The following is a 14170-nucleotide window of genomic DNA, read 5'->3' as shown; positions in this document are numbered from 1 at the left end:
AAATTACAAAATAATAATAAAACCCTAATGGGAAGAGTTAGTTATACGAAAATTTGGAATAGTTCTATCTGAGTGGTGATTTGTGGGTGATTTTGACATTTTTTAGTGCTTTTCTGTATCTTCCAAAATAAAAATAATGAAAAGATATTTCTTTCATGACGACAGAATGCCATTAAAATTTCAATACCATCCTTAACTTTCCCACCATGTACTCCAGGCACCAGAGTCTCTGCAAATTTGTCAGCAAACACCTCGGTCAGCATCACCAGCCTGCTCATAGGGCAGGTGTCATAGCTTATCCCCAGAGTGCCAGCACTCCCCTAGGCAATGCCTTCCATCCACTCTCTCTGGACATATGTAGCTGGAATCAAGTGTCATGTTCTTGAGATGTTTTGTGTGGCATATTACAGGTGCCCCACTATCCGCTTATTCTGAATCCTAAACTCCGCGTAATACAGAAGATAATTACTTTGATAGCCACACCCAAATGAGGATGCATACGCATCCATTCTTCAGTCCTCTGGATATGCCAGACACCGAGGTGAAATGCACAAGGCTCTGGACTCAGTAGATTTAGACTCTAGTGCAGCTCAAGACACTGGGGTGGCCCTTTACTGCCTAGGAGATGCCTTGAAATGTCTACGCTGCCGTGGCTTTGATCGAAGGCTTTGGGGTGGGTGCAATGGTCAAGTGTACATACCGACTGTAACGGCAATTAAGGACCATACTACTGACTTCTTTCCTTTTTGGAGACATTCCACTGGGCTCAATTTTATTGTGTGTCCTTCACACAACATCCTATATAAAATAGTCTGGGCAAAGTTTAAATGGATTTGCTGCTTACCCTTCACATAAAACAAACAAACAAACAAAAAACATTCAACTCCTGCTTTCTTTTCCCGCATCGCCCTCTCCTTTCCTCTGAGCCATCCGGTTAATGCACGATTCACAGCACACAGAAACCTTCTACAGTGGCCGGAGAATAGGAATTGGAAGAGGTTGGGGGCGGGAGAAGTTATTTCACAGCTATGTGGACATTTGGGATTTGGGGAAGATCACTTACCTCCTGAGAGCGTCAGTGCCCCCCAGTGTAAAATGGAGGTGACTAACCTCGTTAGATTCGTTAGATTCAGAATCATGGTGAGGATCCATAGAGATAATGTTTATAAAAGGCTTTAGAAAGATAATACTGTCAAAGACTTGCAAATGCAGATGGTGCCAGCCACTGGAACCGGGCTAGAGCCTTCCTCCCAAAAAGAGTTTCCATAAGTGCGTCTCGGCGTCTGTCCTGACATCAGGTCAGGTCAGGCAGGGGAGTCACAATTAGCGCTCTGATCGGCTTAGGCTTTCTTTTGTGAAGCTTCTTTTTTCTTTTTTTTAAATATAATTTTATTAGTTTCAGGTGCACAAGACAAAGCAAAACTTAGACATTTATCATTTATATCCCTCGCACTGTGTGATTCCCCCTCCCCCATCCACTATCCCTCTGACATCGCACAGAGCCATTACATTTCCACTGTCTCTATTCCTGATGCTGTACTCCACTTCCTGTAACCATATACATACAAACATATATGCATATATATATATACACATTTATATAAAATTATAGTTGGCATTCATTATTGTTCAGCTTCAGGTGCACTGTGCAGAGATCAGGCATCTACATCATCCCTGAGGTGGTCTCCCTAATGGGATACGTGTCCATCGGATACCCTACAAAATCTTTACATTATTGATTACGTCCCCCAAATTAATTTTCAAAACCCCGTGGCCATCTTGTGGTTACCGACTATTTTCTAAAGCTTGTGACGCTTCTTTGGGTCAGGTTACCAGTTTCCTTCCCTTCTCTCTCCCTAAAGACTTCTCCTGCTTCCTCCCCAGTCCCGTTGTTTGGGGCACTCTAAGCTTATTCCACCAATGGTGCTGGGATAACAGGTGAAATAGTTGTAAACCAACTTGAAACCTCATCATTGACCAAAGACCAAAATAAACCCATTTGATTAATGAGTCAAATATAAAACATGACACTATTACAAAAAAACAAAAAAACGTGTTATTATCACTGAGTGATACTGTGCTGCTCACTTACATTTTTGTCAGTGTATTTTTCTGATTTCCTAAATTTTCTGCAGTGCACACATACATCTTTACAACATTCATGCATTCGACACCTATTTATTGAGTGCCTACTATATGCCAAGCCTGATGCCAGGCACTAGTGGCAGAAACAAATAAGGGTGCTGTCCTCGAAGAGTACATAGGCTAATGAAAGAAGCATGCAATAAATAAATAGACACACAAACAATGAGATGATTACACATTAGGATACATTCTGTGAACAGTGTTGTAAGTGGTTAAAAATGGGAGTGAGAATTTTTAATTTAGATCAGGGTGTCAAGTAAATTCGCCTGTGAAGTGATTTTAAAGGGACATGTAAAGGATGACGGTAAGTTAACTGGGGGAGGGTGTGAGTGGGGGGAGAGTCCTAGGGAGAGGAAACAGCTTGAGCAAAGACCCTGAGGCAGAAAAGAGCTCTGCGACAGTGTTTTTGAGGAAGAGGAAAAAAAAAAAAAAAACTAGAATGGCTGGCACATCTGAGCAAGGTGAAGAAGAATGAAAAAGTGGAGGTTACAGGCAGACATGAATTAAAATAGACTTGAAACATCGCTTGATGGCTATGACATGGGCAAAATTAAAAAAAAAAAAATTCATAGTGCACAATTCTGTCAAGGTTACACCGAAAGTACTCACATCATTAGAAAGTAGCATAATTATTTCATTGGAAGCCATCTGTGAAATGCTGCAGAAGCCATAAGGATGTCTCTACCTTTTAATACCTCCCTCCTTGAAATTTAGTCTAAAAAATAATTCAAACAGAAGGCTACAGGCAGGAACACGGCAACATTTTGGCAATACCCAAATATCCAACAATACAGGAACCATTTAGTAAATAACTGTATCTTTGTCATTAGACTCTATGAGACACTACGGGGCCATCAAAACAATGTTGAAAACTCCTTAAGAACCTGTAAAATGTTTAGTTTATGGTGTTGGGTGACAGGTGGGGCCTATAAATGGCACATGAGGCATAATTACGTAATAAAAATGGGGTCAAAGATGAAATAGAATATGCACTAGCAAAAAAACACATTAATTGGTATACAGAATATATTTTCTATTTTCAAAAACTTGCTTAGGTGTCGCTATTACTCTATTTTTCTCAAGTATGAAGATGAAGAGGACGGAAGAGAGGACAGCAGAGCCATGACAGTAACTGTAGCAGCTGTAGCTGCTTTCAGCCCTGAGCGCAGCTGGGAAGAGGGTTGGTTGGAAGAGTTACAAGCTTCTAATGACTCAAGACATCGCCAGCCAGGGAAGTCTATATGGCAATGACGGGTGGACATACACTCCCTCCTGGGTCACCATATACCCCCGCCCCCCACCCCCCCAGCTCCTGCCACAGTGCCCCTCACGAATTTCAGAATGACCACAAGTCCAGCCAATGATGATTGAGGAACCATGACGGACACTCTGGCTGCCCTTACGTCTGGCTTACACAGTCAGGTCCTCAAGCCAGGTTTGTGCTCACTGCTCCGTGCAACTCTCCATTCTTTCCAGCATAGCGGGGTCTCTACGTTCCCAAATGGCCAGTGATGGGCAAGACACCCTGGGATTCCTCTGGCTCTGACAGAGTTTTGGCTGAGTCTGTATGCCCAGCCCTTGAAATCGTGGGCCCTCCTGGATCCCTTTGGAAACACAGCAAGTCGCTCTCCATTGCCTTGGACCCACCACAGTGAAGACAGGGGCGTTTACTGGTGAGGAGGACCTGGGTAGGGAGAGGGAAAGTCTCTAGGGTGTTAACCTGCCAAAAGCTCCCATTTACTAAGCACCTATTAGGTTCTGGGCATTATGCTGGAGACTTAACAGGTCTATCACCAGGTGGGTTAAAAGCAGGGACTAGAGTCAGAGTCGATGGGCTCTAAACTCAGCCACTTCCTAAGCCTTGTGATGTGGAACGAAATACTTAACCTCTCTAAGCCTGGGTAGTGATGGCGATGATGACACATGCATCCCCTTCCTCATGGGATTGCAAGCGGAATCAGTGCATTATTAGCCATCATTATTAATGACCCTTATTTCTACCTAATGAGGTGAGCAGTGTCATCCCCATTTAACAGATGAGGAAACTGGTTCAGAGAGGTTCTGCAAATTGCCCAAAGCTATCCAGCATCCTAATGATAGAACCTGGATTCAAACTCAGATGGGGCTAGAGACAAGCCCCTCATTTGATTGCCCCCTTGCTGCATTTGTACACAGCCTAATGGTTGGTTTGCAGCCCAGGGCTCAGCAAACGTGCAACTATTTCTGTACTTTCCTAGAATGTCAATGATTCCCTAAATATAATTTAAAAAAAATAACCTCCCACATTTATAGAGTGCTTTACAATTTGTAACAATCTTTCACATTCACATTTGATTCTAAGGGGGAAACCTACTTTTAAGTTATATAAATGTTATACAGCACAGCAAAACAAAGATAAAACATTTACAGTGACCCATAATCTCTTTATATATATACCATATCTATACCATATATACGACATATATGTTATAGATTCATCTGCATATATTTATATTTATATGCATATATATGCATATAAATCTATACCATATATATGGTATGTGAGTCTATGCATATACTGAATGCAAATAAATTAAAATACATTTTGAAAGGAAGGGTTGTTCCCATTAAAATAAAGGCTTTGATCTCAGCATTCGCTACCCTCCCCAGACCCCCCATACACGTTCACCTCCACGCAAAACATGTGCAAAGAGGGGCCTGAACCTGAAGTTGGGAATTGATATAGGGAAAGATGAAGAGCTGTGGCAATGAGAAGACTATGCAGCGTCTGGGGGTGATTTGTGGGGGTAGGGAGAGCCTAGAGGAAAAGTGGAAAAACCCCTGACCATTGAAAGTACTTTTAAGTCTGTGGACGGATGGAAGGAATTCAAATAGTTTGCTGGGCAGCACGGCAATATCGTCCCTGGCCGGTGTCCCGTCAAACATCAGGAGACGTTCGGCAGCTACAGGAAACTGCCTTGCGTTTGTGCAGCTTTAGGGGGGTGGTGGGGAGGGGCCCATTCCACACTTGGTCCAGGTAGGACATCGCAGAGCAACAGTGATGTGCCAGGACTCAGGGCAGGCAGGGACTGGGGGGCCACAGGTGCTCTCTTGGGAATCTCCAGACATCTTGGGGCAGGATCTGGAATGAGGGACTCTGGTTGACACTTTATAGCTCCAACAGATAAACTGGCCCCAGCCTCTATATGGGCTGTGCATTTGTATTTCCAAAAATTGGGACATAATTTACATATGTGGTTGTGTAAGCAGATTCTTTTCTTTTTTTTTTTACTTATTATAGCATGAACATTGACCCATGCCATTAGATATTCGACGAAAACATGGTTTGCAATACCAGCATAGATTTTCACTGTGTGTATGCATAAAATTTACTTCACTATTCTCCTAGTGTTGGTGCATTTAAGTGATTTCCAAGTTTTTGCCCTTATAAATAATGCAGTGATGGTCTCTATGTATACAGCGCTTTTTAAGCAGCTCTGATTATTTTGTTACTAGAAAAAAATTAGCAAGCAAATGTACTGTGCCAGTTAATCCACATGCAGAAATGCCTGTAAAAGCCTGCTTTGCTCTTTGCCAATGCCGGTTATTATTAGAGCAATTAAAAATGGATCTATTTTGGTAATTTTATAGGTTAAAAATGCATCGATTTGATTATCTGTGACACTTAATTTTTTTCCACCATTCATATTTTGTTTCGCAATTACCAACTTATACTTTTTATGCTTTTTTTATTAACTTGCTAGAGCTCTTTATATGTGTGATGATTTCCTTGTTCTCAGTTTTGTCACATATTTTCCCACACCCAGTTTACCCATTTGCTTTTGGAATTTTGTTCAAATATAGTATAGACGGTTTTTCTTCTTCTTCTGCCATTTTTTATGTAGTAAAATCTGTAAACTCTGACCTAATGGTCTATTTATTTGCTTTTAATTAACTGAAAGACCCTCCCAATACAAAAATAATATTTTCTTCTGGTTCTTGCTTTATCCAGCTTTCAAATTAACTTCCTAATTGGTCCAGAATTGATTTAGCATATCATGATATACATGCAATTCATTCTATTTTTTCCAAATTATTAGCCAATTACACATGTACTATTTGTTAAGCAATCCTCCAGTCACATAAACTTAAAAAGCCAGTTTCACTATATACTGGATTATTTTCCAGGCTTTGTTCTAGCTGTAATAAATGTTGATATTGCACAGAGAAATCCCCACCAGCACCACCGCTTTTGCAACGTGCTCTCTTCACTACTTTCTGCTGCATATTCTTGCTGATCAATTTTGAAATCACTTTGTCAATTTCCAAAAAGAATCCCATTAGGATTTTGATTGCAGTTGCATTAAGCCCATAATTTAATTTGAGGAGAATTGATATCTTTGCAATATTAAGTTTGCTAATCCCACAATATGATATATCTCTCCATTTATTCAGGTCTTGTTTTATTTTCCTCAAAGGTTTGTAGCTGTGTGTGTTTTCATATAGATTTGGCACATTTTGTAGTTTACTCCTAAGTATGTATATTTTAATTGCATTTGAGAATAGGACATGTTTTATTATATTTTTATATTGGTTATTATTGGCAGATGGCTATTGATTTTTGTGTATTTGCTTTGAGTCAGACGATAATACTGAAATCTCTTAGTAGTTCTCATAAGGTGTTTTTTCTGTTTGTTTGTTTGTTTATTTTGTTTGTTTCGTTTATTCTCTTAAGGCTTTGAAGCTATAAGAACATTTTCTGCTAGAAATAAGAAAGTGCCTTGCTATTCCTAGCTTACTAAGAATTCAGATCAGTAATAAAGGCTGAATTTTTTCAAATTACTTTTCAGCCTCTCTGGAGAGGGTCAGATGGATTTTTTCTTTTGACCTACTGATACAAGCTATTATACCAATAGTTTTTCTAATATTCAACGTTTTTCAATAGTGCATTTCTGGAATGAACCCAACTGGGTCATGGTGCCTTATGCTTTCATAATGATGTTGGATATTGGGGGTCCCATTAGAAAGAGCTTGAGCTTTGTAGCTATGTAATTAAAGGTTCAATTCCTACCTGAGCCACTTGGGCAGATATATGGCCGTGGGTAAGTCACTTACTTTCCAGGAAGTCAGTGGGGAAAATTATACCTACCCCACTAGGTTGCTATGAGAATTACACATAAAATACTTACACTCAACACTGTGGATCTTATATATTGTAGATACTCAAAATGGGGGAGCCAATGATTTCTTTACCATCATCATCCATTCTCCTTCTGTTGTTACCTCAAGATTTCCAGAGCTATAGGAATGACTGACCTCTAATTTTAATATATTTTGGGGCTATGTTTAAAAATCCGGCCAGATTGTTAAACAAACACAGCTCTTATTATCATGAATCCCTCCCTGTGGCTCACTTTTTCTTCAAATCTCAAACTTCAAAATTAGAAGAGACTGGGGGGGATATTCACCAGGGTATGTTTGTTGAATTATTGTATTTCCACCTTCCAGGTAGTCCTACTTTTTCCAGGTAGTCCTAGGAAGCATGGGATATACCTAAGAGTAACAGGACATTTATTAGGGCTTTTCTTGTTGCTTTGGAATTTGACCTACGGCTCCAAAACCAAGAAGAGTGAGCTGTGTTCTAGAGGGCAGCTAAGACACTTGCAGAGGTTGCTAAGAGGTGCCTACGGGAACGTTGCTCTTCACTCCAACACCACATTCAACACATACAATAAGGATGCTGTGTGGGTTGAGACTCTAGGGGGTGGGCTGTAAGTGGAAGGAGAGAAGGCATTATCTTCTCTCCTCCCCTTCCATAAGAGAGGGGTGCTCCAAGAACCACCTGTAGACACTGTGTGTGCAGTAGGAGGATGGGGAGAGGGTCTGTGAGAAGGGAGACGGTATCTGATGACCTAGCACAGGCTTGGCTCATGCAGCAGCTCCGCAGCCGAGTGTGGTGAGAGCAGGCTTTCCTTCTTCTTCATCCCTTCATCTCTCCTCCGTGGCCCTACGCCCAGGGGAGGAAGGAAGCACAGAAGCAGCATAGAAAGCTGAGCAGAGGGGAAGACTAAGAATAGCCACTGTCCCAAATCCACATCCTTTTGAGGAAGTGGTGCTCACAGTCTGTCCTCAGTGGCTCACCTGCCCAGGCCTGGTGTCAGTGTCCCTTTGAGCATGGTGTGGCTTGTGTGAAGACCCATCCCTCCTTCCCTAGCTTCTCACACTTTCACACATTTCTCTGTTGGTCTTCAGATTTTGCTTTGATTCTGGGTGGGATGGTGATCCAATTGCTACTGGCTAAGCTTGCTGTGTTTCCCTAAGATTTATGGACCATCCCCCCAGGATTATGGCAGGGGAGAGGTGGGAGTTAGAGGTCTGTGCTCTGCCACTATCCTGCCCTAAGAATTCAGAGCCCTAAGAGTTAGGCCAGGTTATGCTACCCCCACTGTACAGACTGTGAAACTGAGGCTTATAGAAATGGCGGGGTGGAAGCCTCACAAGACTCATTACGTGCCTTTGTTCTATTTTCTAGAACTTCAGTGCCTCTTTTGCTCTTTCTGTGCCTCCTCTCTGCCCTAGAACTAACTGTAAGGCAGACTGAAAACTCAGCACCCACCTGAGGGTGCTCACACAGAGGGTCAGGACACACTTCCACTCCCTGTTTGCAAGGCCAGATGCTCTCTAGCCTTGGCCTCGCAGAAGAGAGAAGGGTCTGGAGAACACACTTCTTTCTCTTACTTGGGACTAGAGACAGAATCAGAAAAAGGACAATTCCCATCCACCCCCACTCCCGCCTCGATTATCAGGTACGACTGCAGCCACCTCTGGGCCCCAGGGCGACACATCAAGGACTCCAGAACACCCGCACAGCCATTCACGTCCCATCGTCCCTGCAGTGATCAGAGTATCTGCGCTAATCCACCACTGCCTGAGAAAGTAGAGTAGCAACTAGAGGCATTCTTTATGACAGGGGCCATCACCCCACCGTGAGGGGACCCAGTTTAGGTTCTGACACCCTCTCTCCAGCCCTGAGATTTATTCCTAAATAATGTTCATCAAGGGGCTTCTATGTTCTGGGTTCTCTGCCAGGCATGCAATGTATCGCACTAAAGCATCACCAGTATTGTAACCCTCCATCAATGGAAGGTAAGAGGCTGAGGCACAGACAGGGGTGCTGTCATCCAGCTAGCAAGTGCCAGCTTGAGATAAAAACCAGATTCTTTTCGGCTCTAGAGCCTCTATTCTTTTCACTAAATTCTAATGACTACTCTCACTTCATCGAGTCCAGAGATTTGAATCTCTCTTTTCTTATCCCCCTGGAGAAAAGAGAGTGGTAGGCGTGTATCACTTCAAGTGGAAAACCATAAATATGTAAATAGCATATAATGTGCAATCAACTCTCAGGTGGAGGGAATAGGAAGAGGGCCCTCCAAATCAGCAGTATCTGTCAGGTTTCTAGCTATACAATGACACTTTTCACTTGGAGAGCCTGGAACTCTGCGAGATGACAATGAAGTGGGTTCCCAGGCCATGGGGCCCGTAATTTCCAGGGGAAAGCAATCACGGGAAGATGTACGATCACTTAGCTTGCTGGACTGTTGATTGGTGATCCCATAATTATGATGGGAAGAGTGCTGCCCACCGTCTGGCTAAAGCAGGGCTTTAGGGGATGAGATTCCTGGAGATTAAGGGGGACAACTTTAGGTTGCTGAAGATCTGTTTTGGAGATAAGAAGGAAAGTGTCCACTGAGAGTAAAACCAGATCCATAAGTGAGTATTGTATGGAGACAGATTTGGGTTACAATGGGAGACAGTTTCTTCTGTGTGATGCTGGGTGATATTTTAGGACATCAACAAGCAAGTGCCCAGGCCATTCAAAGTGGTACCCGCAGAAGAGATGCAGGGACAAGCTGGGCCAGTGTGGTGTCCACACCTCTTATCTCACCTGCCTTCCCCAGTCACTAACCTTGGCCCCCATTCTCAATGCCACTGCCCTTGGTTCTCCCTGTGGACTCCAGACAATTGATGCTGTCAGCCTATGTGCTGCTCCACGTCTTTTGAACCTAATGGATACTCTGTTCCTACATAGAACCCCATCTAGAGGTTTTATGATAATCAGGCTAACGCTGGGTAGAGAATAACCACCCAGGATCCCCAGCAGTGAAGTGGTCTGCCATGGGAGAATGGGAACTTCCCGTCAGAGACAGCATTCAAGGTGAGGTTGAGTGTGCACTAGGCAAACCTCCGAGGCCCGACTCGTATCACTGGATGTCTGCTGTTGGGGATGTGCCAGCGGAAACTACCCACTGTTCTAGATAAGGAAACCCCTGCGAGTCCGTAACTACAACATGACCCTCATGTTCTGCAATGAGATTTCTCATTGACTGATGAACAACCAAAGAAAAGTCCAGAGAAATGGACAAGTAAGACTTCCTGTTTGGGTATGATGGTTCATAGCCATAACATGCATAACAATAGCAGCAACAAATAATGATTTGTTTCATTATAAGCATCTAAAGAGCATTTTGAGCTTTTCAAAGCTCTTTGATGTACATTATTGCATTTGCTCCCCAGGCTGGTATCTCAGGAAGGATGGTGAATGATTAAACGGAGCAAAAGGAACAAAATGATGAATGAAGAAAGTAAATGAATGGAGCACCTCAAGAGAACAGCACGAAGAAAGAGAATTAGATTGCTTTCATCGGTGCTAAGAAGTCCCTTTGATTCTAAAATCCAGGTGCAATTAGGTAGTGCTTACGGAAGAGGAAGAGGTAACCTGCTGGTCTCTCCTGAGCCCCAGATTTACATATGCCATCACCTGCTGTGTATCTTCACTTCACACGCAACACATCCACACCTAAACTCACTCCCTTGCCCCGAAACCACCTTTTGTGTTTTCCAGTTCAGAAAATGGCTCCGCCACTCCTCTCTTGGTCATCCCAAGCAGACGCCTGGGAGTGTTTGCGTCGCTTCTCTCATCCCCACATTCCCAGATTCCTAGCTGACAAGCTGTCCAGGCTGTGGCTTCACTGGCTAAAAGTCTTCCTCTGAACTCCAGACTATGGGTTAGGATGCTTCCCCGTAGCCAACTCTTACTGACAATCTCCACCCTTTAAGGGTTGGACTCTGCTGCCAATGCCCCAGAGGTCTACCTGGTCAGTGGCCTGTCAGACCTGGCAGAACCATGATACATCCTCCCCTGCCCTTGTGAACTGGCCCTCTGGCATCTTCCTGAGCTGCACCTAAGCCTGTAGCTTCCTGCTGTGAACCTCTGCCACCAGTGCCCAGCACAGAGCTTGGCACATGGAAGGGATTCAGTAAATGTTTGACGAAATGGACTATTGCTGCAGTGCATGGCAGCCATTCATTCTCAGCTGGTCTCCAGAGTGACCAGCCTTCCTACTACCCGGTCACACCCTCAAGTGGACATGTGCAGAGGAAACTTCATTAAACCATGCACTGGGGACTTCCTTAGGCCAAGAGACTTACCTCTAAGTACTTAACTGATTTGTGACTTTGGTCTGATGATGTTGAGCCTGAATTTTCCTCCCATCTACCTCTCAGAGCTGCCTCAAGGCCCAAGCAAAATAATGCGCATACCACCAAAGTGGCATGTTGGTAGGTCACAGTATTTCAGTGGTTCTTGAAGGTGGGTGGGCATTAGCATCACTCAGAGGGCTCCTTAAAGCAGAGATTTCTGCCCCCCCCCCCCGCCCGAGAATTTCTGAGTCATTAAGTCAGGGGGTGGGGCCTGAGAATCTTTCCTTTAACAAGTTCCCAGGTGATGCTCATACTGCTGGTCCAAGGACCACACTTTGAGATCCATTGTTCTAGATCATTCTAAGAACATTGCTCTTTCCATCCCAACTTTGTTTTTCTCCATGAATACTCGACTTTGTGTTTATGTTTTACCCTTTTTGCTGTTTTGTTGGAATCTTAACCCAGCCTGTAAATTCCTCTGGGCAGACATTATACTTTCCATACCCCACACTTTCTTATTTTCTGTTTTGTAAAAGAAGGAGTACCTTTTCAGTGCGATTAATAATAGAAAAGGGAGCGGGGACTCAGACTCCCAACCCAATACACAGCATCCACAAATGGCGATCAATCCTGGAATTCTCTTAAAACTTAATCACGAGGAAAAGAACATTCTACCACCAGTGGCATTGTGGGAAAGAAGATGATCTTTTTGATGACGCAGTTTGTAAAATGTGGGTTACTGAAGATTTCAGTCATAACTTACTTAAACACCAACATTTTTAAAAACATAAAAACCACAAACAGCATTCAACTCATAATTTTTATAGTGATAGTCAGACAATTTGTGTTTTCAACATGTAAAATCCATTACATCGTTGTGGCAACAATTTTCAATAGATTATAAATTTTTATTGAGACGATCATCTTGTGATTGAATTTCAAAACGTATTATATGACCATCAGCAATCAGTCCATGGGGGCTGCTACAGTACTTTGAAAATCATTTATAAAAATCAAAAACCCTGGAAACCCCCCGATTTACCCTGTGGAAAGAGGAAAGTCTCATTGGTGGGATCAAATCAATTATTTTTATGGATGGATATTGAATTGCAAAGCTGCGATAAGGTATTACCTGATTTAATAACATATCCTCATGTCCTTTTAAAGTGGTGAGCTTCATAATTCAGGTTTCAATGAGGAATTTTACCAAAGGCCCAGTTTTGAAAATAATCAAGAAAATGGCATCTCCATTTCTCACAGTGGCTCGATAACTTTCAAAAGAACACTCGCAAGCAACGAAGTACAAACTCTGGGTTACACGCCGGTGAGACACACTATGGAGATACTTCAGAATGGTTACAGTCAATTCCTCTCTAATGCTTGTCTTGATGACGTGCGTATGGTGCATCATGATTGACAGGTTAGGGGACGATTTGAGCGTAACACAAATTTCACATTTGCTGTGTGTGATTTTGTACGGAGAAACGTGAGTGCAGCAGAAACTGCACCCAGCTGACCCGAGCCACGTAGGCATCTATACAACGCACCCACCTCAAACACCTACCTGCTCCCTCAGTGCCCTGAGGATGTTATGAGCCACCTCCATGCACACCTGGTGGTGTAACTTCCCATCATTTTCAGACAGCCTCCCGTCACCACTTCACAGCAGCTTACAGGCTGCAACCTTTGGGACGCCCACTTACACAAGCGAACTTTGGGATTTTTCAAGGTAACACCCCGTATGTATCGCAGTATTTATGCATATCTTAGCAATGAACGTGTGTAAAATTAGGACACCATTTTTACTAGGTTCCTTTCATTTTTTATGTGTCACTGATGAAGTATGAGTATTGTATACCACAAGGCCAGTGGTTTTATTGCATAATTTGCACAGTGCAGTGATTTTTAGGGATACATATGTCACATCATCACAGAACTGACTATATTTTACTTTGCTTTTTGTTTCATGGCAGCCGCCATGCTGATGGGTCTTGCTCTCCCCACCCAGGAGCCGTCAGTGACTCCTTTACCCTGAGAAACCAGCGGCCCATGCTGATGCTTCCCACTGAAACACTCCCAGCTCTATGTACCACACAGATGGCACATTCCTTTCTCAAGGTGTGACCATGATCAAGGGCATTAGAGTCATGTGCAAATCCTGACTGTGCCAATGGCCAATTCTATGCCTTTGGACAAAAAGTTTTAAAATATTGAGTCTCCATTCATATATATATGAGATAAAAATACTTATATCAAACGGTTACTTAGAGGGGGGAAAAGTGAGATAATATAAATACGCCATGTGGTGTGCAAAACCAAAATGAACACCGGCTTCTTTAAATTTCCTGAGTTGCATTCAGAGTTGGAACATCTCGGGGACACAGTTAGAGACACACTCTCAGACAATACCCCTTATTAGCCACACCACAGAATCCCAGAGTCCTCAGGGATACAGCTGGATTCAAATAGCTCTCGCAGACACAGTCCCAGCCAGCAAACTCTTAAGCAGCATGCAGGAACCTGAGAGAAACAGTTGGAGTCAGGGGCCCCCTGGGAACACTGAGCC

General features: G+C 43.1%; 1 protein-coding gene across 18 annotated transcripts in view; it reads right to left on the bottom strand.

Annotated features, from left to right (window-relative positions):
* Window positions 1-14170, bottom strand: part of PTPRT (protein tyrosine phosphatase receptor type T) — a 951833-nt gene that overhangs the window by 496580 nt on the left and 441083 nt on the right. The gene's annotated exons all lie outside the window — the stretch shown is intronic.

This window comes from Rhinolophus sinicus, chromosome 13, assembly GCF_057876585.1.
Source record: "Rhinolophus sinicus isolate RSI-liver-muscle chromosome 13, RSI-T2T, whole genome shotgun sequence".
In the NCBI taxonomy this organism is placed as follows: Eukaryota; Metazoa; Chordata; class Mammalia; order Chiroptera; family Rhinolophidae; genus Rhinolophus; species Rhinolophus sinicus.
This window is presented reverse-complemented; position numbering and strand designations above follow the sequence as displayed.